Genomic DNA, 26,344 nt, shown 5'->3' on the forward strand with positions numbered 1-26,344 from the left:
AATAACAAAAGCATCTCCCTTGGGTCACACCAGTGGAAGATTCGTTTATAGACCACTTCAATGTGGTGATGCCATTGGCCACTTCAATGTGGTGATGCCATGATGCCATTGGCATGAACGTTTCCTCCTTGTTGTCAAACTATTTCATATCTTTAACAAGAGGTGATTCAATCATAACTTGGTGTTATAACAGCTATTGTAACATTGTTTATCAATATGGACTCTCAGAAGCTATGGAAATTTAAAATGTAAAACAGGAAATAGGTCAAAACTATTGTTATTGTTTACATCCCTTAGAATGGTCTATAGGTCAGATCAGGTTCTGTAAAAGCTATAGACCAGAGATGGCCAAACTAGGGCCCAAGGGCCAAAGTTGGCCCATAGTAACCTTTAATTTGGCCTGTCAAAAGAGGGAGAATAAATATTTGTTTGTTTTATTGTTGAGCTACAAAAAAGCTAACTGAAATTGAATGTTTCAATTTAAGTGAAGTTTCAAAAGCTAATTTCGAGAGGAGCACATATTACTGATCACAGCTGGTGTCTCATCTGTAATTATTAGTAAGCCAATCAGATCTTTCCAAACTCATTATAAAAAGCCTGACTAGCATTACTCTCTCATCTTCGTTTTTTGAAGAGTCCCCCCATCCACCCCATCTCCCCCTTTTCTCCTTTACCCCCTCACATGCTCATTGACCAGACAGGAGCCTTGAGCTTAATTATCTCCAAACTCAGGGTTTCTCCTGGGACAGCATGCCAAACCTGCTATTACTATCAAGCAATATCTAAATGTGTACACTTGAAATCATGTCAATTAATCAGATTTGATTTAAAATGTAAACAATGTCACCTGACAGATAAAATCAAGGCAAAGGCAGATTCTGCTTAAAAATCCACTTTTATAAATGTTATTGTTTCTGTTTTTATTGAAATGTTACCATTTAAAAAAAGGTATTTTTTGTACATCTTTGGCCCAAGGCTATTTGGTTTTTGGCCCTTCCTACAAAAAAGTTTGGGCACCTCTGCTATAGACTTTACAGTGAATAACAGCAATAATTTATAGAGAATGGCCACTCTGTGCATCTCCTTCTTTTCACAGAGCTGAATTGCGGGCCGAGCCAGCGTGGGGCTGAACACATGGCCAGCGCTCAGTCAGGTGAAAGTGTCTCCCCCATGCTGGCGTCTGAAATACCCGTCTCCAGGTCCCACTGTGGCCCCTGCCTGCCAGCTGGAGCCCCCTGACCTTTCTAATACAGCCAGGCCTGGAGTGCCGTCACTGGGCAGGACACAGAAATGAATGAACGGGTAAGCCAGGACCCCATGAAGACCACTTGGGGTTAGTGCACAATGCAGATACTGATCTAATAGTAGATGAAAGTTAATATGAGCTGACAAGGAAACACTTTGGCATTATTGAACAGACATTATATAGGAAAACAGATCGATTTTGGATCATTTTTATGAGAAATGTTATATGGGGTATTTTTTTGTTTATCCAAAAATGAAACTTCATTAATTTACTCGCCTTCGGGCCTCCCAAGTTTTTCTGCTGAACATTTAAAGAATATTTTTAGCTTAAATGTGGTTCTTGGTAATTTATACAATGCAAGTCAACACTTTGAAAGATATAAAACCATATACAGGTAAAAACAATTTTAATATGGTTCTTGATACCATAATAGAACAATTTTGGGCTCCCTAAAATTGTCTAGGGAAACTGTTCATTAAAGGATTTTTTTTCTTAGTGAGAACATTTTAATGATCTAAAGAAGCTTTTTTTTTAAGTAAAGTTTCATAGTATACTGAGTTTTTAAAAGTTCTTTAAGTAACCCTTGATGCAAGTAAATAGCCTTAATTTTTAAGAATTTGACAGGAAAGTGCCATCTAAACTGTTGTGAACTCATTTGCCAAGGCTGGTTGAAGGTGATTAACGGTAATAATGTCGCAAAGTATGTTTTATTTCTTGCACATTTTGCTACACAAGACCTTATTATATCACCATGTACAGAATTTATTTAGTTTTACTAACATTTTATTTATGGTTTAAACAAATGCTGAAGTTACTTATTTTGGTGATCATTTTAAATTTTCTATTTACTGTAAATATGTCCACATGGTCTTAAAAAGTATTAAAAGTTGATAAATCAATTATGAGAAAATGAAGGCCCTTAAAAGGTATTTAAAATTCTTAATCGCGTTTCTACGATGTCTGAAATGTTGTTCAACCGATGAGGTCTTAATATATTCTGAAAAGGTTTTTAAAAAGTTTTGAAAGGATATTAAAATTATCTTTAGGAATCCTGCATATACCCTGAATTACATTGCTCAATGTTTGCCAACACTTAATTTTGATAGTCCTTAAACTTTCAGTTGACTATTTACTTTGCAAGTATATTCACATATTTCTAAATTAATACTTTAATACTTAAATATTAATTAATTATTACTTTACAATCTACAATTAGCCTGCAATAATGACAAAATATATAAAGAGGATCATTAAAGTGTAACCAATGTAAAGTAAAGCATAAAAATACCAATAAGTTTTGTATGTTGCCACATGAAGCTGTTTTGTTTAGCTCAAAACTTAAGTTATTTTATTGGCATGTTTCTCCTAAAGAGCAAAAGGCTAATTAATTGTTTTCTCAAGTCATAGAACCATAATAGCAATGTTTATGACCTGTCGCCGACAAATGTACAGCGCTACTTTAAATCATTACAGTTTATTTAAAGGAGTCAGAATGAATTGGACACCATAGACCCGAAAGCTCCACGGAGAACGTAACTCTGTAAAGCAGACAGTCGTAAATTCCCTACATGAAAACCTTTCTTTCCTGTACTGATATCTCCCTCTTAAGCACTAAATCTTCGCTGCTAACTCGAGGCCATTAGAACCAAACACAGGGATTGCTGACTAATTGATAACGTTACGATTTGAAACATTCTCAGAGGCCCTAATTGAAAACATTAGGGAGGAGGCCTGGAGATGTCTGGGGAACGAGAGGGGGGAATCGAAGGGGGTCTTTGATCTTGGTGCTTGTCTGTCATCCTGTTTTCCTTCAAGGTTTCCTGGTTTGTTTCAGCAGACTGAGGCAGACTCTTGGGGACAGGACGTTAATGGATCACTTAAAAGAGACCTATTCTTTACGAGGAGGCTAAAGCGTTATCAGCTGGGTTAAAGACAGTCAGGCCGCAGAGCTGCATTTATGGGGGCAAGAAAGGGGGGCTGACAGATAACCCTACTGAGTATTACAGTAGCTTTTTGTTGCAGGGGAGGAACTGCACTTTTCAGGGAGGAAAAATGGAAGAAAATCATTGCAGAGTTCAGGACTTTGTTTGAATCATTCTGTCACATAGAATACAGAACCACATTTTACATAATGCAAGAGCAGAACGCAACATGCTCGTGTGTTTGTAGATCCCTACAAACATTTTACAGAAAAAAAGAAAAATAGTTTTCAAAATAGGTGCTTAAGATGGTAAACAACAGACATAAAGTTGGACTATTGAATCTTACACAGCTGACAGAATGTTTTAAACAATATTTGATGTGCCATCGTTTATATATACAGTGGGATTACTTTTGTTAAATGGCACCAACAAAGAATTTGAATGTTTTTCTTAACATATTTGTTAAATAATCAGTCATAACTTCTTCAAAAATGGCACAGCATCTGCTGGAATCCAACTAACTTTTTTAACACTCATAAATCATATTGCTGAATGTATTGTGTGTGATCTTAAGTCCTAAAAACTTGAAAATAATTTATTTAAGCACTTAAAAATTAGATAAAATTAAAGTATTAAACAATTTATTATGGTAAACAAATAAAGGCCAACATGTACAGTTGAAATCAGTATTATTAGCCCCCCTTTCATTTATTTTATTTTATTTTATTTTAAATATTTGCCAAATGATGTTTAACAGCGCAAGGACATTTTCACAGTATGTCTGATAATATTTTTTCTTCTGGAGAGTCTTATTTGTTTTATTTCGGCTAGAAATTATTATTTTTTTTTTTAATCAGGTCAAAATTATTAGCCCTTTAAGCTATATTTGTTTTCAAAAGTCTACAGAACGAACCATCATTATACAATAACTTGCCTAATTACCCTAACCTATCTAGTTAACCTAATTAACCTAGTTAAGCCTTTAAATGTCACTTTAAGCTGTATAGAAGTGTCTTGAAAAATATCTAATCAAATATTATTTATTGTCATCATGACAAAGATAAAATAAATCAGTTATTAGAAATGAGATATTAGGGGGGCTAATAATTCTGACTAATAATTCAGAGGGTTAAATATTTCTGACTTCAACTGTAAATTATAAAAAATAGAATTAAAATAATCATAAAAATAATTGAATGGTTATCATAAAATGATTCCAAATATAAATAATCTGATCGAATAAACCCATTGTTTATATAAACTTGATTAAATATAAACAATCCATTTGTTATTTAATAAAAATTTGATATTTTCTAAAAAATATATAGGCCCATTTATAATATTTTTTACACAGCATTGTTTTTTTTTTTATGGAAAGATGAATATTCATAAAGGCCTATTACATTTTAGGAAGAGGGTCCCTCACACACAACTCATCATATTTTTAGATCTTTGCTATCCAGTAGACAATTTACCAACTTATGTCACACATGACATCACACGGGTTCCCAATTGCAAAAAGATACCGGTGGCAATCATAAACATATCGTGTTGTGCAGTAGGATGCCAAGTTCGAAACTAGAAAACTTCAAATTTACCGTACACCACACTGCTTTTAATGCCGACTGTAGACGTCTTTGGCTAAAAGGGAGCTGAATGAAGTGACGACCTAATTATAAATGCTGGACTCTGCAGTTCTCATGTTATATCAGGTCAGTTCACAATATGCTGAATCATACACATTACTTGTTTTTGATTGCAGCAATGATTTCAGCATAAACAGATAAACATGGTTAATTGAACTGCGGACATTGAATGCTAAGAATGAAATGTGAAAGTGTAAGTTATTAGGGTAAAGTTGGTTTTATATTCACACATTCATTCAGTGACAACTTGTGACACACTCCCTATATTGTTTACCACGGAACTTTGAATATTTAGTATGAAATAACCTGCTAGTGTGACTTGAAAACAACATTAACACTGTTTATTTGACTGTCAACAATGTTGTACTTTGATAGTTATTGGCTGCTAATATGATTTCGCTATTTAGAGTTTGCAAATAATGCTTTTATAAAATTATATTATTAAGAATAAAGTCTGAATGTGCAAATATAAAACCAACTTTACCTCTAGTTGTAAGTTCACATACCCTGCCGTAAGTTCTGGTGTAGTTTACTGTCAGAATGCAGTCATTTTGCTTGTTGATGATTACCCGGGCCTTGTATAACGTTAGCTGTCTTTTTTCCTTGTCATTGGCTAGGCAGAACCTCGGTTTTTAGCACTACATAGTTTTGAATCTGGTAATCATGGAACATTATTTCTTGCACATGACCACACATCTTGTTAAAACACTTGGAGCTTCAATGAGGTTGTATATTTGGGGCTGGATGCTTGCCCATTTTTTCTTATCCAATATTCATTGGGAGGGTGGTATCGCAAATGGACCTGTCAGATGAACGCTGCCTACTTTAACATTAATTTTGCCGAATCACTGTGCTTATCACTGGGTGACAAGCTGTTAGAATATGCTGAAAGCATTATGTAAACAATATATATACTATGTAATCAATATAACTTATTTCTAAGACAACAACAAGCTTTTTACCACATCTTATGTCATTCCCTCACTGTAAATGCTAGCACTGTTGTTTTAGTACAGGGTGTATGCAGGGTCTTAAAAAGTCTCAAAATGTCTTAAATTTCAAAAAGAAAATTTTAGGCCTTAAAGTCTTACATTCACTAAAATGTTGTCTTGTTTATCTTAAGTAAAGCTGTCCAAACGATCAAAGACATCCAATCACCAATAATACGAAACTTTTAGCAAATCTCTATTTATAAATATATCCAGTCTGGCGACGTGGTGGCGCGTTCGAGTGGGTTTCCACCGGGTGCTCCGGTTTCCTCCACAGTCCAAAGACATGCGGTACAGGTGAATTGGGTAGGCTAAATTGTCCGCAAAACATGTGCTGGATAAGTCGGCGGTTCATTCCGCTGTGGCGACCCTGGATTAATAAAGGGACTAAGCCGAAAAGAAAATAAATGAATGAATGAATATTCAGTCTGTTGTTTAAACATTTAGTTTATTATGTTTTTTTTTTGCGTCTTAAGTAATGTTGAATTAAAATATTATGTATACCCCTATCTGTTAGTTTTGACGCATTAAAATGTGTGGCTGAGAAATAATTAAATAGAATTAGTTTTTTGATGGGAAAAGCCTATTTTTTTCTATCTGCTGGGCCATTAAAAAATCTGTTGCGTTTAGCCCTATATAAGTCTGAAAATTTGTTCTTGAGGGTCTTAAAAAGTCCTTTATTTGACTTGGTGAATCTTGCAGAAACCCTGTGTGTAATCTTGAAATACTGCTGATCCCTAAGACTGAAATCAGATGAAACCTGAAATGAAAGTGAACTGCACAATAGTCTAAAACGTTTGGATTTGATCTTAGGCAGTCCGGCATTCTTAAATCTTTACACTTGATCCAAAGCGCCAGCAGAAAATTGTTTCTCGTTCTTTGCAACTGTATATTTAGATTACAAATGAAGCGTGAATGAGGTGGGATAAATCATTGTCCAGAGTTTTTTTATTGTTGTTTTGCACTGTGAATTAGCAGCAGTCGTCTCAGTTGAGTAAAGACTCCACAGAGGAGGACTCTTCAGAGTACATAACACAACATGATTCTCCAAGCTGTCCAGGCTCCGGAGCACAGTTGGCTTTGATAATGGGATTCCAAATCACAGTTGGCTTTGAGCAGAAACATTTACTTTAGAGAGATTTTTTGTTTGCGTGTCAAAGCCCCATCCATTCCAATGACTCTGAATTATAGTGGAGATCATGCTGTTCCAGCATGAAATGGTGCCTGCAACAGAAAGATCAGATTTCATGAATTTTGGTCTTTCATCCTTATGAAAGAAATGTGTGCGCTGTCCCAAAACGTTATGAACGACCCTTTAAAGTTTGCATAGAAAGTGCACTATTTGAAAAAAAAAAGACTTTCGATTGTAAAATCGAATTCCACCGAAGAGCCAATTTGCTAAATAAGGAGGAATCCCTAATCGCACATCATCATTTTAAATGTTTCATAGACCTGAATGTCTATTGACATCTAAATTATAAAGCGATGCAAACGGGAACTTTAATCTAGCTCTTCCTTTTCATTTAAAACTCAGGCGCTCGTGATGGCATGCCAGCACTCCTGTTTGCTCCCTTAGGCCTTCACACTTTAATTGGACTGGTGCCACGGCTGCAGAGAGGCTGGAGATCAATGGATTGCATGGCCAGCAGAGCGTCCGTGACCCATACAGTCAGACTCTCACTGAGCGTCTGCCTCTCCCTCTCTCTGCTGCCTCAGGCTACATGTGTATCCAGGCACGCCAGTCACACAGACCTTATCACAGTCTGAGTCAGTGTGGGCCCACACTTAAACACTCTTAATTGTACCATGATTACGTTTGGTAAGCTGCCTCCATACAAAGGAGCAACTTTTTGTTTTTTCATAGCACGGGGTGAGAAAATTTAATCAAGTTTTAAGATGGTAATTACTATCAGACTGTGTTTTCAATAACGCAATAAGACCACGGCTGTATTTACAAGCTATTTCATATTGGAAAGCAAAACATTTAGGTTTTAAACAAATTTATGAGGTCATTAAAAAGTAACTATTAGAGTTTTAGCTTTTTTAATTTTGCGAAACGATGATAGCAAAACATTAGAGGAGACCAGGCATTTTTTTGTTTTGGAAAACAAACCAAGTATTGTTTTCTTCGTTCTTAACTCAACAGGGTAGCTCTTTATTTTGCTAGAAATTCTGTTTGTAGCTGCATCTAAAGTAGGGTAATTAAGCAGTAATTAAATTGGTTTCCATGGGAATTTTTCTTTACGTTTATGCTTTGTTACACTAACTGGAATTTGTCACAGAATCTACATATTGTTGCTGTTTTGTTGTATTGATTTCTTCTATTTTCATCTGTGCAATTATTAAATGTAAATATGTAATAATTACCTTATTAACTGCATTTCTGTTGTCTCCTGTGTTCTCTAAATGTTTCCAATTATTTACTGTTACTAATTACTTAAATGTTACTTTAATGACCAATTACAGTGAATCATTATATTATTTATTTTACCAACAACAAGCACAGCCTGTTTACAATTATCTGTAAATTATACAAAGGGAAAAAGAAACCCATTTCAGTATAGGGCTGCTTATATGATGGCAAAGAAAAATCATTTTAATAATGAGGACCCATGTTATCAGCTTGGTTTCAATAAAAGCTTTTTAAATTAAGAAATTAAATTGATTAAGGACTATTTTCATATCTGTGTGCTTGACATGATGCCAATTTTCTGAATTGAAAAATTGTTCATAATGTGATCAAGTGAGGAAGTTCATGTCCTCACATAATTAAACAACAAAGACTAAATTCTTGCGTGCTTCAGTATGTGTATTAACCCTTTTGTACTGTTGGGGATGTTTTCATTTTGTATCCTAGTTTGGCCATAACTGTTTCTGTGTTTCATCTAGCTGAATAAATCTGTTAATCAACTTCAGTCCTGATCAAAACTACAAAATTGCTTAGAAAATTACAGGATTTGAATTTTTTATGTGGATAAATATGACATATTTTCAATACAAAGAAAGATTTTGGACTGGATTTTTTTAACCTTTTATCAAAGTCTTGGACAAGTGAAATAAATAACATTGCCTTTGATGCATGGATTTTTATTCATTTTCATTTTTTTTCCTAATGTACTGCTGGTGGCTGTTTTTTCCCCATTGGCTTTCATTATAACCACATTTTTACATTATAAAACAATGACTCCATATAATCATGCAATTTTGTTGTTGGTTTCCCTGTTGGGAAGAGGTAACATTTGTAATTTTTACTGTTGATCAGTTGGCACCATTAACCATTTATATAGGCCTGTGCAAAAAAAAAGCTTAGTTTCTGGATTTTATATGGAGTAAAACATCAAATTAAAGTGTGTGTCTGAGTGTGTGAGAGTGACCTTTATGCACTTTCCTTGGTGTGTCGGAGAAAATGCATCTCAAGTCTCAGAACTACATTGGGTAAATAAAAAGAATGATATGGCTATAATAGGCAAAAACAGATACCAACAATAAATTAGGAAGAAAATTTTTAAATCTAACAATGCATCAAAACCAATGTTACTAATCATTCACATGTCCAAAACTGTGATGAAAGGTTTTTTTAAAATCCAGTCACTATTACTTTTTATATTAAAAATACGACATATTGTGTGTGTTTTTTCACCAAATCAGTGACATTATTTGTGAATTTGGCAATCAAAGAGTTAAATTCGTGTCATTTTAGTAGTTTTGATCAGAACTGAAATTGATTAACAGAAGTATGCAGAAAACTTGAACTTGCATTTTTACAGCAGTTTAATTCAGGGGATGTTTTCATCCCTATAACATAACAAAAGGGTAGTAAATTTGAACAGTGCACAAGGGTTAAACAAAATAATATATAAATATAGACACAAAACATGTAGGACTTGTAGAACATATTGAAATGTAGGACTTTATATTTTATTCTTGCAGTTTTTTTAGACACTGATCCATGTTTTACTTTTTTTAAGTGACATACTTTTGTTTATTCATCCAAAATTTGACCATGACCATGTATTTTATGTTGTCCATATCTGTGTTATCCTAATTTAATGCCATGATTTTAAGACTTTATGCTTCAGCTCAAGATTTTTTTAGAGCCTTAAATTATAAGGCGCCATTTCAGACCTTTTGTAATAATAGGACAAACATTTAAAAGAAAGAAATCTTTGGAGAACGGCAAAATCTGCCTACACAGGCAAAACAAGTTGGTTCATGATGTGATAGTACAAATTTGAAAAAACTCTCATTATAATCAATGATGTTGCAAAATAATCATTTCAGTAGTCATTTCAGAATTGTATTGTTTGAGTAGACTATTCTATATGCCTTGATGCCTTGATATGTGTGATCAGTTTGTGAGTGAAACTGAATTGAGTGAGTGAGATAAATTGAATCATTTATTTTCAAGTAGTAATATAATTGCATTGTTTTTGTAATTATTGCATTATTTTGAATATGTGGGACTTTTTTACCACAAGCCTCATAAATGTATGACTCTGAGATCATCAGCAGAGTGTTATAAAAAGGTTAGTTACAGATTATATATAATCTGGATTTCTGGGTAGAAACTGATTACAGGTAATCGAAATTACATGATCAGATTAAAATAGTGTAATGACATTACATTGTTTAAAATGCTTAATCAATTACATTCACTTTTTATAACATGATTACAAATTATGCACACAATGGGAGTAAAATTATTCCTAATTTGCCTTTTCACTTACAAAAAGTCTACTGTTTGTCACAATGTTTAGCTTGATTGATATCAATATTGACATTATTCTGAAATGCAGAAATGCACTTGTTTTTGCAATTGCTTTAGAACTTCGATTCAGGAGAAATGACTAGGAATAACAAACATCAGAAAGGGGTCAAACCACTTGCTCTACAAACAAGTTTGTTCTTAACTATACATAAAAAGTAGAATTTAAGAAAATGTTTGCAACAGGCAGTGCGGTGGCGCAGTGGGTAGCGATGTCGCCTCACACCAAGAAGGTCATTCGGCTGGGTCAGTTGGCATTTCTGTGTGGAGTTTGCATGTTTATGTGGGTTTCCTTCAGGTGCACTAGTTTCCCCCCACAGTCCAAAGACATGCACTATAGATGAATTGGGTAAGCTAAATTGCCGTAGTGTATGTGTGTGAATAATTGTGTGTGGATGTTTCCCATTACTGGGTTGCAGCTGGAAGGGCATCTGCTGCGTAAAATAAATATGCTGAATAAGTTGGTGGTTCATTCTGCTGTGACAGACCCTGATGAATAAAGGGGAAGCCGAAAAGAAAAGGAATGAATAAATGAATGAATAAATGTGTGCAACATCAAGCAGCATTACAAGCTGTTTTTAATTTCTAAAAATCAATAGTAGTGATTGAGACCAGAAGTCTTGAGCCAAAAATATTCTAATGGAAGTGCCCATTCATACGTCAAAAATAAAATCAGTACAGTCTCCATGTATATGATATGTAAATCAATTTGCAGTCCCTGCTTTTAAATTAATAAAGGGAAGTCAGAATTATTAGCCCTTATGTTTATTTTCCCCCCCAATTTCTGTTTAATGGAGAGATTTTTTTTCCTTGTCAGCTTAGTCCCTTTATCAATCCAGGGTTTCCACTGCAGAATGAACCGCCAACTTATCCAGCATATGTTTTACGCAGCGGATGCCCTTCCAGCTGCAACCCATCTCTGGGAAACATCCATACACACTCATTCACACTCATACACTATGGACAATTTAGCCTACCCAATTCACCTGTACTGCATTTCTTTAGACTGTGGGGGAAACCAGAGCGCCCGGAGGAGTGGGGAGAACATGCAGCTCCAAGGCTCGAACCAGTGACCTTCTTGCTGTGAAGCGACAGCACTACCTACTGCACCACCTCATCGCCTATTTCTAAACATTATAGTTTTAATAACTAATTTCTAATAACTGATTTATTTTATCTTTGTCATGATGACAGTAAATAATATTTGACTAGATATTTTTCAGTACATTTCTATACAGCTTTAAGTGACATTTAAAGGCTTAACTAGGTTAATTAGGTTAACTAGGCAGGTTAGGGTTATTAGACAAGCTATTGTATAACGATGGTTTGTTCTTAAGACAGTTGAAAATATATATAGCTTAAAGGGGCGAATAATTTTGACCTTAAAATGGTTTTTAAAAATTAAAAACTACTTTTATTCTAGCCGAAACAAAACAAATAAGACTTTCTACAGAAGAAAAAATATTATCAGACACACTGTGAAAATTACCTTGCTCTGTTAAACCGCATTTAGGAAATTATTAAAAATAATTTAAAAAGGGGGCTAATAATTCTGACTTCAACTGTGTGTGTGTGTGTGTGTGTGTGTGTGTGTGTGTGTGTGTGTGTGTGTGTATATATGTATATATATATATATATATATATATATATATATATATATATATATATATATATATATATATATATATATATACACATTTAAATATTTATGTAACACAATTTTACATAAATACGCATAATACACACATACTGTATATTATGTCAAAACAAACTTTTATTTTGGATGTAATTAATCATTGCACAGCACTAGTATTAAGTCTTTATTTTTATATAAAAAATCTAATCCATGTTAGAAACAAGTTTGGCTAGAATACATTACCAAGAATAAGTATTTTAGATTACATTACTGGCTAAAATCATGTTCATGTACCCTAGACTACAGCATAATTAAAAACCTAGCACTTGTGGTCATGCGCATGTAAAGTCAGTTAAAATCAGTTAAATGTGTGTTGAGAGACTTGTCAAAATGAAGTATTATCAAGCAGACAGTCTATTATACTCTGCGTAGTTGCAAAGCTACCACTGGCTTGCTTGGCTTGGGACTTGTGGAGCTGCACTTTGATGGATTTGCACTTCAGTGTTTGGACTTTCAGCAGTGAAAATTACACCACACTGAACTGAACTAAACTGAACTTCAACTCTGAAAACTCGACTGACACAGTTTCAATCTACTAGAACTTCTATGTTAAGCTGCTTTGATACAATCTACATTGTATAAAAAGCCCTATAGAAATAAACATGAATTGATTTGAATTATAGTCAATAGAATAACTGAAGTGGACAATTAAAATAAAGTGTTCTGATTAAAAGGGTGACAGATTTATAAACGTTTGTGAAGATCGTTTACATTTCATCTATAATGAGATATGATTAGCACTCATTACTGACCTAAACCCTTAGTTTCACTAAAATACAGTTAGCATCACCTCCTACTACAATTTATAATCAGTCTTAAATGATTAACCCTCAAACAAGCTCATGTCTAGTAGCACAGACCTATTTGCCACTGCTCTTCACCTCTAAAGAGTATTCACAAGGCCGAGCACCATCCAAACTCAATTCCATTTGAGGAAGAGATAGTAATTCATATCTACAGGGCTCTGTAGGAAGTAGCCAGGCCCTTTGCTTTTGAAGCTTTGGGTTCTCTTTAATGTGGGTCAGCTCGGAGGTGTAGTCCAGAGGTGTGGGGTGATATTACAGACTGCGAGAGAGAGAGTGTTTGCTCTCTGCTTATTATGGAGAGGAGCCAGTCTTCTCCGAGACCGTGGGGAGAAGATGGCAGCACTGATAGCAGCCACATGGGTTCCATCAGACTAATTGAAGCAGGCTGCTCTGCACCAAAACTGAGCCCTGAAGGACGTGACAAAACCAATTGATTTAAAGGCAATAGAAACAGTACTCAAAAAATGACATTTCTACCAACAGCCCCTAATGCGAAGCAGGGTTGTTTACGGCCAAGGAGGTGTCTCCCGAATATGTATTTTACTTTTGCTGATTAGAGAGAAGTTTGGACTTACACGCTGGAGGCTTTCAGTAACAGAGCTGCACTTCAAAAAACACAAGAGTGATGAAGGCATTCTTTCCAGTGCAGGAACCCAAGTATGATATTACCATAATCTGAGCGATTCCCTGCTTGTGTCCGTTCCATTTGGAGCACTAAAAGATGCTGACAGAGACGAGGATGGAGAAAGGAAGCTTCACGTGAAACTTTTTAAAGACGCATGTAACATGATCAGAGAAATGACAACAAAATAAAGGTCATTTTTAAAAGAATATGGGAAAAAAGAGCATGACCACAATGTGCATCATCAGATACATGTATAGCTAAGTGCATGCTATAAGATCTGTTTTTGACTGGAACAATTTATTATTGCTAACAATAGGATGTCAAATGTTTGGTCACCAATATGTCAAGATTTCAACAACACTGTGCTTATGAAAAAAGGCATGCTGAAAAGATCTTTCCAAGGAATGTACATCTGATCATCTTAAGTTTCATCTGACTGTGATGAAAAGTGCTCTCATAATACAGTGATGGACAAGTAGCTTTCATAGTCTGTCAATCTTATGATTGCTAGCATTTTATTACAATTAACAACCAAAAAAGATAGGTATTGGACTTAATAGTATTTGAAAATGTGTACAAAGCACACTATTTATGAAATTAAACAGATTAAATTTTAATTAAATTACATTAAAATCATTGTTTAAAATAATATTATATTGTTAAGAATATTGCTTCAAAAAATAAGACTCTCTGTTGGTGCCAATGGCATAGTGGTTAGTGCGTTGACTTATGCAGAGCGACCCAAGTTCGATTACCGCCTCGAGGTCCTATGCTGATCCTTCCCCTCTCTCTGCTCCCCACACTTTCCTGTCAATACTCTACAGTTCTGTCCAGTAAGGATGAAAACCCAGAAAGAAATCATTCTAAAAAAATAAATAAATATATAGCTTAAGAGCATGGGCTAGTCAAGCGCTGATCTTCTTGTGCGCTCTCAAATAAATGCTGCTGAAGTGCAATTTAGTGCGTTCATGTAACAAGTATGTCTCCAACAGTTATTAGATTTGCTAGGAATATTTATAAATGTCTCCAATAAACCTACAGAGCCGTAATAATGTGTCCTGAAGTAAAGTGAAACGGCTATACATCGTGTTTGCTGGCCTCACGCATCACACAACTGTCAGTCAGCACGTAACCTTAAATAGAGCTATATAATATATATATATATATATATATATATAAACCATAACAAAGTCAAATCACTGGCAGCTATGGCTGCCAAACAAAAACCTTCAAATTACAGTAAAATTTCTTTGTTGAAATAAAGTGCAAAAATAATTATCTATTTTTATTTAAATGTTTACAGAAAAACACTGTTATTTTACAAACTTTCCCTAGATTATTATGATCAAATACATTCAATAAAGTGACTGCACTAATAGTTAAAGAGTAAAGAGAAAACAATGTTATTTAATAATTTTTCCCAAATCATTACGATTAAACACCTTTAATAAAATGTCAAGACATGCTCAATATTGCAGTTGAACAGTTTTTATTTTGGATAAAGTCTAAAAAAACAACAAGATACAAGATACAATGGAATAAAATTCTCACAACTTCAAAATTATAAGAATTAAAAAATTATTAGCATGGTTATAAACCCTAATATAGTGAGGTACACAAGTAATTACAATTTATTACTTTAATTTTATCGAATTTTAAATGTACTTAAAAAAACATGAAAAAATGTAAATAATATGGCAATTTTATTCTATAAAAGGGATGAATTGCTGTAATTTGTCGTTAATTATATAATACATAAAATAACAGTCAAGTTGTTAATTTACAGATATTGTTTGTAATTTGTATGTAGTTTTGAATATAAGGCTAAATTTTCCATAGTGTATGAGTGTGTGTGTGTGGAAGTTTCCCAGAGATGGGGTGCGGCTGGAAGGGTATCCGCTGCGTAAAAACTAAAAGTTTAAACTAAAAAAAATGGCGGTTCATTCCGCTGTGGTGACCCTGGATTAATAAAGGGACTAAGCCGACAAGAAAATGAATGAATGAATGAATTTTGAATATAATTTCAAATAACAGAAAAAATACTGGATAAATAACACTTTCCCTATAACAATTTCCCTATATACAGAACAAAAATGACAGTAATTTGTCTTTAATGATTAAGTACCTAAAATAAAAGTCAAACTCTTATTTAGAGAGATTGTCATGTTACTGAGTTTTGAATATAATCTGAAATGAACAAAAATTACTGTAAAAAATGTATAGATATTCTCTGTATCATTCAGTGTATCATTCAGTCATGCATTCAGTTTCATAGAGGATTCAACTGAATCACTAAAACCTTTATTCAAACTTTAATATAGGTTATTTAAAACATAAAACAAACTTATTGATAAAGTTTATATTTACCTGAAAACAAAATACTAATTACAGGCTACAAGTAAGGGGAAAAATATCATTGCACAAATATTTGAAGCTATTACAGTTGTCATGATTAAAGTAAAATGTCAAAATGAACAAAGAATATCAGTCCGTGGTTTCATATTGCATCACACACCATTCACACAGGTTTCTGAGTTTGACTGACTGCTGTGTTCAGAACATCACAGAGGCGTTAGTGTAGTCAACGCTGATAAACAATAGGATTCACTTACTGAATTTTATGCTATCCCAAATTCTCTACAACAAAGTGCAGACATGATGTATTTAATAGATTCCTTTTACAGCTTTAGAGATTATAAAAGTTTTGCATGCATGTAACCAACATGTTTTGTTTGCGTAGCCAGATAATAGTGTGCCATTTCTTCAAAAAAGAGTTTATGTTATATTAAGAATCATTATTACAACATCAAGAGCTATAATAGACTATAGTTACTTATTTTTATTCTGAGTTTGAGTCTCAGCTTGAAGATCTCATCCACTTCTCTCTCTCCAACTTCCCTTACTTTCATCATACTGTCCTGGTAAATATGGGCCAAATATTTTTTTAAATCATAATATTGCAGCCCAATTCTGGAATGAGGCAACTTTTAAAAAATGAATAGTTTACATACAGTATTAAACAATTCGCTGTTATTTTGGTTGTCCTGCACTTGTAACTATAACTATTGCACATCATGCAGCCTCCATTTCACATGTCATTTACATGTGATCAGTTTGATCCTCCAAATAAATGGCCAAATAGCATAAAGTTTTCAGTTTTTTTAATTATGTCAATAGCCTCTAAAATTAACTACATTTTCTCACCACATATGAGACACTGAATGTTTACATTAGCGGTTTAACGATCACAAATCTCACGGTTCGGATCACAGTGGGGTTTTTGAGCCACAGATTGGAGAATTTTTCAGTTATAAATGTAAAAAATAAGTTACAAATGTATGATTAACCTAAAATAAAAAATAAAAAAGTTATTAATGTGCGGGTCTGATGTGTTCCGAAAAGTGGGTTGTAATCAGTTGTGATCATGGACATCAGTACTTGAGTTATTTGCCTTAATCTGAATAAGACAATAATGGTATTAAGGTGTTTACATGAGTTGCTTTTTGAATGTTCCTTTCATGATCCTGTTTTACATGTTAGAGGACATAATTCGATTAATGTCATTGAATCACCATGCTTTTTAGGCCTGTCACAATAATCAATACATCAACTTATCGCACTACACATGGACATGGCCTCAATCATTTTTGGTGATGCAGTATATATCGCCCATATATATAAAACAATTCTAGCAACATTTTAGCTGATTGCACAACCTCTTTATCTCTGTTAAATGTGTCAGTGTCAGTATTGTTAAAAGAAAAAACACTATAGTATTTACTATAAACGACTAGTATATTTTCATGATGGTGCCTGACAACTGAAAAAAGATCTGGTAGCAGATATTGCAGCCTCTGTTATTTTTTACCTTGCACTTTTTTGTTAACTTTATTTGTTTAGGATATACATTTTCACATTCTGATTTCAATGCCTAATTATTAAATTGTTAAAATTACTAAAATTTAATTGAGTGAAATAGGATGCGTTTTTTGGAAGAGTGTACTTGCATTGTGATGATATTATATTGTCATTCTGGCATTATATAATGAGTGGCATAAAATGACAATAATGTCGTTTATCGCAATATATTTTGGTGCAATATAACATACAACAAAAAAAGAGATATCGTTACAGGCCTTACGCTTTCCAGGTTTCCTCAGAAGTTTCATGTAATTTCGGGTGTTTCATTTTTAGTTTTTGACTTTAACTGGCATTTTCACTTTCAGTAAGGAGGATTTCATTCATGCTCCTGTGACAAACTGAGGTATTAGATGCAAGTATGAAGTAAGGACTGGTGAAAAAATTGTTTTAATGAAATTTTATATTTTGCAATTTGATGTCTGTGGTCAGCCTGATCTCTCGAGAAAACATCACTATTGTCAGATTAGTATCTAATTTGTATGTAATAATAATAATAATAGTTATTCGAATAGTAATAATAATTTGAATTAGTTAAGTTGTACAAAAAATTAAGATTTTAAAAAGGTAGCGTGGCATCCAACCCCAACCTTAAACCAATCCGTAATTCATTCATTTTCTTGTCGGCTTAGTCCCTTTATTAATCCAGGGTCGCCACAGCAGAATGAACCATCAATTAATCCACGCAGCGGATGCCCTTCCAGCCGCAACCAATCTCTGGGAAACATACAGTACACACACACACTCATACACTACGGACAATTTAGCCTACCCAATTCACCTGTACCACATGTCTTTGGACTGTGGGGGAAACTGGAGTACCCGGAGGAAACCCACGCGAAGGCAGGGAGAACATTCAAACTCCACACAGAAACGCCAACTGAGCCGAGGTTCGAACCAGCGCAGGGGCACCGCGTGATTAGGGGGCCCCACGTCGTCGCGATTTTCAATAATTGAAATTCCAGGAACCGCAATAATCAAACTCTTGGGAACAACTGTGGTCGGAACCAAAGTTCACAGGTCTGTGTTCTCTGAACATCTCTTAAGCGGTGGTCTACTTCATTCTGATTGTTTGCTGCCGAACTGCGTCATAGCCAATGAAGACGCGCCGCTGTTTCTCGCCGCCGGTTCTCATTAAAAAAATGAATGACTTCTGGCTACTTTGACGCTTTCGCCGCTTTGGTTTGTGATCGCTCCTCAGTTTGTGAAGGATTCCCGGTGTTGTCCCTCCACCCGCCTCCTTTCCCTGCTCCTCAATTTGTGACATAGATATATACACTAGATATCGCATAGGGACCCTGAGCATGCGTCAATAGCGCCGCCATATTTGTACAGCGCTCCCTTGACAAATGTCATTCAGCCGCACTAGTCAAGACAGTGTTATTACGTGAAGATGCGGGACTTTAGCGCTGTCTATGGGTGTAGTAACGAGCAAACAAAGAAAACAAAGCACAAAGGCAGAACATTTCATAAGTAAGATTAAGTTTTTTTACGTTTTTGCTAAACATGTAGCGTTATTGATGATGATACAGTCACTTACTACCTTCACCATAAGGCAAAGTAGCTCCAATTCGCACTAAATACTCGGCTTATGCTAGTTTTGTTAAATAAAATCAGCAAACAATGCAAAAGAAATTTGACAACGAGATGCAGCGCTGCCAGAAACTTGTATTATTTTCGGCTAGTGAAAGAGTCGTTCATAACGGATTTTCATTCACAAACGAATCGCTCCCTCCGTCAGTATGAGAAGTGAAAGCAGGAGAGGAGCTGTGTTTCAGGACACGGATTAGATCAAATTTAACAGGGAGGATTGATAGTACATTTCTTTACACACAAACACAAGCTTTTTGTCAGGAATGCCTGTGCGGTCACTGATCCATCAATGTAGAAAAGTGATATCAAATTATGTTTCGTAATAAAAAAAAATTGCATACTAACATCCAGGAAAACTCCCGATCATAGATATATGTGTATATGTGTATATCTCTGCCAAATCACACGTGGCGACAGCTGACCGTGAGCTGTTACCACAGAGAGGGCAGGCGCACACCTGTGAATGAAGTCTACATTAGTGAAAAGAACCTGCATATGCTGTGAATAACAGGTAATAAAGTTGTAAATAAAATTCTACTTGTGGTACAGAGTGATCGATTGGAAGCCACGCAGGAAGTATGAACCGCACTTGGCAGTGAAAATGAAACTGAAAGCTTGCACATCATTTAAATTATCATATCACATTTTAGAGTTATGATTACGAAAAACATTTCATATGTTTTTATTTCATAGTGAACACAAATTGTTGTGTATGAGAATAAATGTTTAACAGTGTCATTATAACTACTAGATGATTCGTTTTTTGAGAGCAAATACTGACTCGGTAGGTGCAGAGAATAGTGTCAAACGGCCGTGTGTCTATGGTATCTACTGTTGCAAAATGCGCCAAAAGTCCTACATGATTGTAATAGTTTAATTAGGATGTTTACATATCTGTACTGCACTTCAATGATGCGACTAAAGTAGCCCTATGTCCTAATTCAATTTCTAATTAGTTCAATTATGACTTTAGTCAGATTAAGGTAATCAAAAATCGCTGTTTATATGTTAGACTCTTAATCAGAATCCTAATCTTATTAAAATCTGATTATTATTGTCCCTGTAAATATCCTCACTGGTTAATATAGATAACTTTATTTATTACATTAGATAAAATACATCAACTTTTTTGTCACACCAGAATTAGCAAATGTAGCTCATTACAGAAAAGTTTTTTTTTGAGAAGCCACTGCAAATGAAGGGTGGGGTACAATTGCCACTTTACATGAAATTACTAGTTACTCCCTATAACATTATGAGCAAAAGAAAGAGACAAAAAGTCCTTCAAAAGTTCCCTAACCCTCATTCAGATGAGATTAACATAGGTTTTAGATACAGATATGCCGCAGGTTAAACAGTCAGTGCTCACAACAAGCAGTTGACCTAGAATATCTATTTCTAATTGTATGTCATTACACTAAACTGGACATCCTTGTGTGTGAAGAGGCAGAGAGAGGCAGGGTTCACATGTTCGGCCTGCACATTGTTCAGAGCCATTGTCCCCAGGATTGTCTGGCTCCAGACCTCAGAAACCTTAATTACATGTCTGCAAAAACCACATACAATACCAGACCAACAAGGCAGCTTATCACTTGAGACTCTCCATGCGCAATTTTCATCCTCATTGTTTTGCATTTCTCTTTGTCTCCTGTCAGAAGTAAAAGGGAACTTATTGTGTTATAATTCTGAAACAAATAAAGCAAGCAACAATGAAACGCACACAGCTAGATACGTGTCCAGCTGTTTAGGATGCTGCACGGCGTACTGGTCATGGTTTTAGTGGTCGAATGAAAAACCTGTAAATGCCAAGTAAAATAGGATCAAGATTCTTCATCTGTATGTTTGTTATAATTAAGATAATCACTGCTTAATGAAATCGATAACTGATAAAAGGTAGGTAGTCCCACATACAACCCATAACTTGCTTCTGCTTATCTGGTGTTTCTTCAAAGGCGGCACAGAAAAGAACATTAAGGCCATTTGAGTCAGTAATAGGACATGACATACAGAGAAAAACATACAACCAGGGTCAAATATGGTACTTGTTAAGATAACGAATGCCCCATGTGAACACTGTGCTGTACAGCTCCACATACCCACTCAGATGAAACTAAAGCCAAATAACAGAGGCTTGAACTAAACTGTATTTTATGCTGAATATTGCTCAAGTTTTCACTGTCCGCAAACATTCCTTTGCATTCAACATGGCAAAGACCCACATTCTCTTACCGAAGCGACGCCAGTCGAAGTCAGTGAAGTCTAAAGTCTAAGCAGAAAGCAATATATAAATAATGTAAAATGGGATTGTTTTTGAATGTGCTGCATGTTATGGTGCTAAATAGTGTGCATGTAATAGTTTTAATTGTTTTAATGACGATTACTTTGTCGCTTTCTGTGTTAAGACTGCAACATTGAGAAGGATTTCTCTAAAAGCCTTGCACTCCATAGTTGGCAGTGAGGAGATGTGCAGTTTACTGGTCTGTATTAAAATAAAACAAGCTACTAAAAGTCAACAGGGAAGCTTGTGCTCTTTTTAAACTGTGCCTCATATAAATAATGCAGAACTTGGTGATTCTTACTAAACTGGATTATAATTACATTATTGGTTTACGTAGCCTCCCGAAGTATCCCAAAGGGAAGTTCTTTGGCAACGACTTGTTTTAATATGTCTTGAAATTGTTACCAGCTGACTTGGCTACAGGAAATGCGTCTCTCTTAAAAACCTCAAAGCAAATAATACAAGTAGCATGCAATATTCATAACCCTGTTTGGTTTTATTGCCGTCCATCCAATGGCGACATGTAGACATCTTGCCTCTCGGTATTTCATTACATGTATTTTTGTTTAATACTTTGCACAAAGTCTGTGATATCATTTAGTCTCATCAATCTGTCGTCTCCCGAGGCTTAGTTTTATCCATGCTACTATGAAAGCATCTCTTGACCTTCTAACCCTCCTGAGACTATCATCAGAGCCTTGTGGAGCCAGATCAAACCCATAATAGCCCTGTGTTCTTTTTTCTTCTTCTTCTCTCTTTCTCTGCATGAGACAGGACACAATGTCTTCAGGCAGTGGTGTAAAGTACACCCTGCCAGCATACTTAGATCTTAAATATCACACTAAAAAGGTATTTTACCTTCTCCACTTAAACAAGCAGATTTTTGGGGAGGAACTTGTTTACAACTACCATGAATTAGTCAAATGGCCAAATCTGGTCAACACATGATAGATACACTTTATTGCATTTGATTATGCATGAATTAGACAACCGGCCAGGGGTGCATTTACCAAACAACGACGTAACTCGCGGCTCAGCTATCATGGTTCGATGCATCATTTGAGAAAAGAACAATGTAGTGACGAGTGTTTCCCAAACTTGTAGTTTCTCTGTTGCAGATCCGTCATTTGAAGCACGTTAGTTATAACGTAAAACGTCCACAATGACACTCTAAACAGGGTGGAGTAACTACTTTTTTAGAGAAAACTGCCAAAATGTTTTGTGTAAATTAAATTAACACACACACACACTTTAAAAAATCCAATATTAGTTCTGGTAAAAACATGCACTCGTTTTTCATATTAGTTAAAATATATGTTAGCGACACATATAGGATACAGTTGAAGTCAGAATTATTAGCCCCCCTACTTTATAAGCCCTCCTGTTTAAATTTTTCCACAATTTCTGTTTAACGGAAAGAAGATTTTTTTCAACACATTACTAAATATAATAGTTTTAATATCTTATTTCTAATAACTGAATTATTTTATCTTTGCCATGATGACAGTAAATAATATTTGACTAGATGTTTTTCAATACACTTCTATACAGCTTAAAGTGACAGTTAAAGGCTTAACTTGGTTAATTAGGTTAACTAGGCAGGTTAGGGTAATTAGACAAGTAATTGTATAACGATGGTTGTTCTGTAGACTATCTGAAAAACATTTAACTTAAAGGGGCGAATAATTTTGTTCTTTATATGGATTTTTAAAAATTTAAAACTGCTTTTATTCTAGCTGAAATAAAACAAATAAGACTTTCTCCAAATTAAAAAATCTTATCAGACATACTGTGAAATTTTCCTTTGTCTGTTGAACATCATTTGGGAAATATTTAAAAAAAAAAAAATTCAAAAGGGGGCCAATAATTCTGACTTCAACTGTGTCCTTTACAAATATTATTGAGAACATTCCATATAAAAGCACTAAGCTAACACGTATTCTTATCTCATAAGTTATATAAATAGTTATTAGTTGTAGGCCTAATTTACAGTATAATCTATTTATTAAGAAATGAAAAAAATCTAAAGGATATATACATTTTGTTATTGACGTTTTTTTTTTTTTTTTGTCTAATTTTACAATTCAAACCACTACAGATATCTTCTAACCAACAGGCCCATGTCATATACATTACAGACACTTAATAAATAACCTACTATAAATTAAAAGCATTAACATATGCTGTTTGTTGTTTTCAGGAGCTTTGGAGATGTAACGTAAATTCCACTTTTAAATAATAGGTCACCCATAGCTTTCGTCATGAGCCATGGCTGTGTTCAAAATGGTTTAAATGTAATCAAATCGATCGAGAAATCGATCAAATCAAGATAGCTAAAACTGAAGCGCAAAAATACTTACTCTTCAAATAACACCAAAGAGAGATGACTCTCTTTAAAACTTTTTTTTTAATTATTCAGAGTTTAAATGTTAGAATGTTCTTAAGGAATAGGACATAGGGGGGCATAACTAGAAATAGAACACAACCAAGATCTTTGCTTCTAACTGTGTTGTTGCAAGCGGTGTTGTTGCAAGCGTAGAAGTTTGCAATGCAGTTTGCGAATGTTTGTTAGAAAGACGGATTTGGGAAATGCCAATCAACTAACTATGTTTGTAATGACAGACCTTAGTTGGCTAGCGATGGTTTTCAGAAACGCACCCCAGATCTGTTTGACACATAGATACACTTTTGCATAACCTTATACCTCACTTTGGGCTGCGGGAGAGATTTCATTTATTTCCCTTTTCAGACAGGCAGAGAAAGACAAAGTGTATTTGGACGATGACATCATACATGCTGAAGCATTCAAATGGGCCCAATGGAGAGCGTATGGCCTGCATGTCTGGTATCTACCTGGTCTCCAGCTTTATTATTCAGGACTTCTGCAAAGTGGAGGATAACAAGCACTGAAGGTTCACAGAGCTGTCTAAATGTATCCAAGGAAGTTAATACTATTTTCACAGAATACATGACGAAATATCCTACATGCAACATGCGTAGTGGAAAATGTGAAAACTCTAGGAGAGTTAATTGTGAATGAGGCCATAAAAATATGTGAAATATATAAATATGAATGGCTTACTGAGTTGATTTGGATTTAATTTAGTTTTTTTTTCCTTACATGCTGGATGAAGCCTTCACTGAACGTTTTTTTTTTTTTTGATCCAGGTAGTTGTGTTTTGTTGTAACGCAAGTTAAAGCACATGTAATTCCATTTGCGCTTCATCACCTTAAACTGTGTGTCTAAAATTCCAAGGTAACTAGTAAATAGAGTAGTAATTCACCCTATCGAATTGTGAATGTAATTAAGAGAAAAGTAAACAGCCCCGGGCAGGCAATAACACGAAGTGGAGTTGATTCAAGAAAACCCTCCGAAAGTACTTAGTGAAATTAGACCAGAACTGATAACATCTACTTACCAAACTTAATTAGTTCAGGCACTCAGATGTTTCAAAGCATTCCATGCTGTCTATGGTAAGGCTGTCCCATCCTAGCTTTTTCTTCTTGGCACATGCAATGCTGATGTTTGTCATTCCAAGACATGCACAAATCTAATACAACAGGAGATATTTTAAACCAGTCAAAAACTCGGCTGTCTTTGATCTGAAAAAGGAAAATATCCCACAGAGAATCTACAAGACGAGTTCAGAGAGAAGATGCATGATTGAGATATACTTTGTCAAAAACAACTAACAGCACATTTATTCGACAACACAGATGACACGCAAAACACGAAGGGGGGAGCAGGCACACTGGTGTGAACTTAGAAGTCTGTGTTTTTTCAGTGCGGCCCCCACTCCAAACCTCGCTGATGTGAAGGAAAGTCATGCAGTGGTGACTTTCGGCCGTCAGCATCGGGGAGTCCAGCTCCCTTGTCTACTTAAGCCTCTTGATATGAGTGTGAAAGCTGTTGTTAATAAAAGTTTCAAAGGGAGAGATGAAAAGGAGGAGAAATTGAGCAGCCTGGGCAGCATTATGCCCGCTCTGTATGGTGGCTGCCCAGGCGGAGGTGTTCCGCCGACCGCAGGGGCTCGCAGAGGTCGCCGGAGATGTCGCCACCATCGCCCAAGGGCAGGGGCGAAATCACTCGCCTCTCACAGGCTTCAAAGAGCCGGGCAATTACACTCAAGTAGCCAAATGAATAGATGTCTCAGCTTGCCAGCAGTTCCTTCAGCAAAACAGAGGAGGCCTTTGAGAGGGAGAGGAGGGGAGAGCCACACCTTATGAGTAATGTGTAACAACTCGTTTGATAATTGCAGGGGGAAAAAGCTGCCCGTCTTCTATCCCGAAAAAAGCAACCCACGCCAGCCGCTGGCTCTGATCGCAGACAGAAAAAGCGCAAAGAAAGAGGCCGAGTGGCAGGACTCCATATGAGCAATGTTGTTTAGAGAAGGCATCCATTGTGAATGCTACTCTCGAGCAGTGGCACATACGAAGTCAGCTTCCCATTGAGTGGGCTGAAAAGGGCCTTTGATTGGAAATTGCTCTGGCAGGAGAGCACACCTGCAGAGAGCGCTCTATAGAGCCTTTTGGAGGGCCCAGCAGCTGCCAGAGCTGTAAGTCTGGGCACCTAGTGGGCCGAAGAATAGGAGCTGTGGAGTCTTTCAATGCAAAGCCACTTAGTAACAGAAGGCATGTGCCAAGCTTGCAAAGGCAGAATGAAAAGTGCCCTTCGGAGTTGACTAAATATCAGGGGGGCACTTCTTCCAAACTCCCCCACCCCCTCTTGCACTTCTATTTGTGAGAACAATAACAGACCTGAGAGCCCAAACCGCAGAGATATACCAACAATTGCCAGGGAGAGGGGCGAGGAACTCAGCCGGAGTGTGGAAGCCATCAATTACACAGAGCAAAAGTTAA

General features: G+C 35.6%; 2 long non-coding RNA genes across 2 annotated transcripts in view; one reads left to right on the forward strand and one right to left on the reverse strand.

Annotated features, from left to right (window-relative positions):
* The window catches only part of LOC141377184 (uncharacterized), a 51,776-nt gene extending 27,210 nt beyond the window's left edge, over nt 1–24,566 (forward strand). Inside the window, exons 3-4 of the long non-coding RNA XR_012389307.1 lie at nt 1,097–1,302; nt 24,234–24,566. This is a non-coding gene — a long non-coding RNA (uncharacterized lncRNA). The remainder of the gene's footprint in view (nt 1–1,096; nt 1,303–24,233) is intronic.
* LOC137487398 (uncharacterized) lies at nt 6,735–25,892 on the reverse strand. Its single transcript, XR_011005959.2, has 2 exons — nt 24,904–25,892; nt 6,735–7,027 (listed from the first exon to the last, which is right to left on the reverse strand). It is a non-coding gene; the product is annotated as an uncharacterized lncRNA (long non-coding RNA).
* Nucleotides 25,893–26,344: the final 452 nt, after the last annotated feature.

The sequence above is a fragment of the Danio rerio genome, chromosome 13 (genome assembly GCF_049306965.1).
Source record: "Danio rerio strain Tuebingen ecotype United States chromosome 13, GRCz12tu, whole genome shotgun sequence".
Lineage (NCBI taxonomy): Eukaryota > Metazoa > Chordata > Actinopteri > Cypriniformes > Danionidae > Danio > Danio rerio.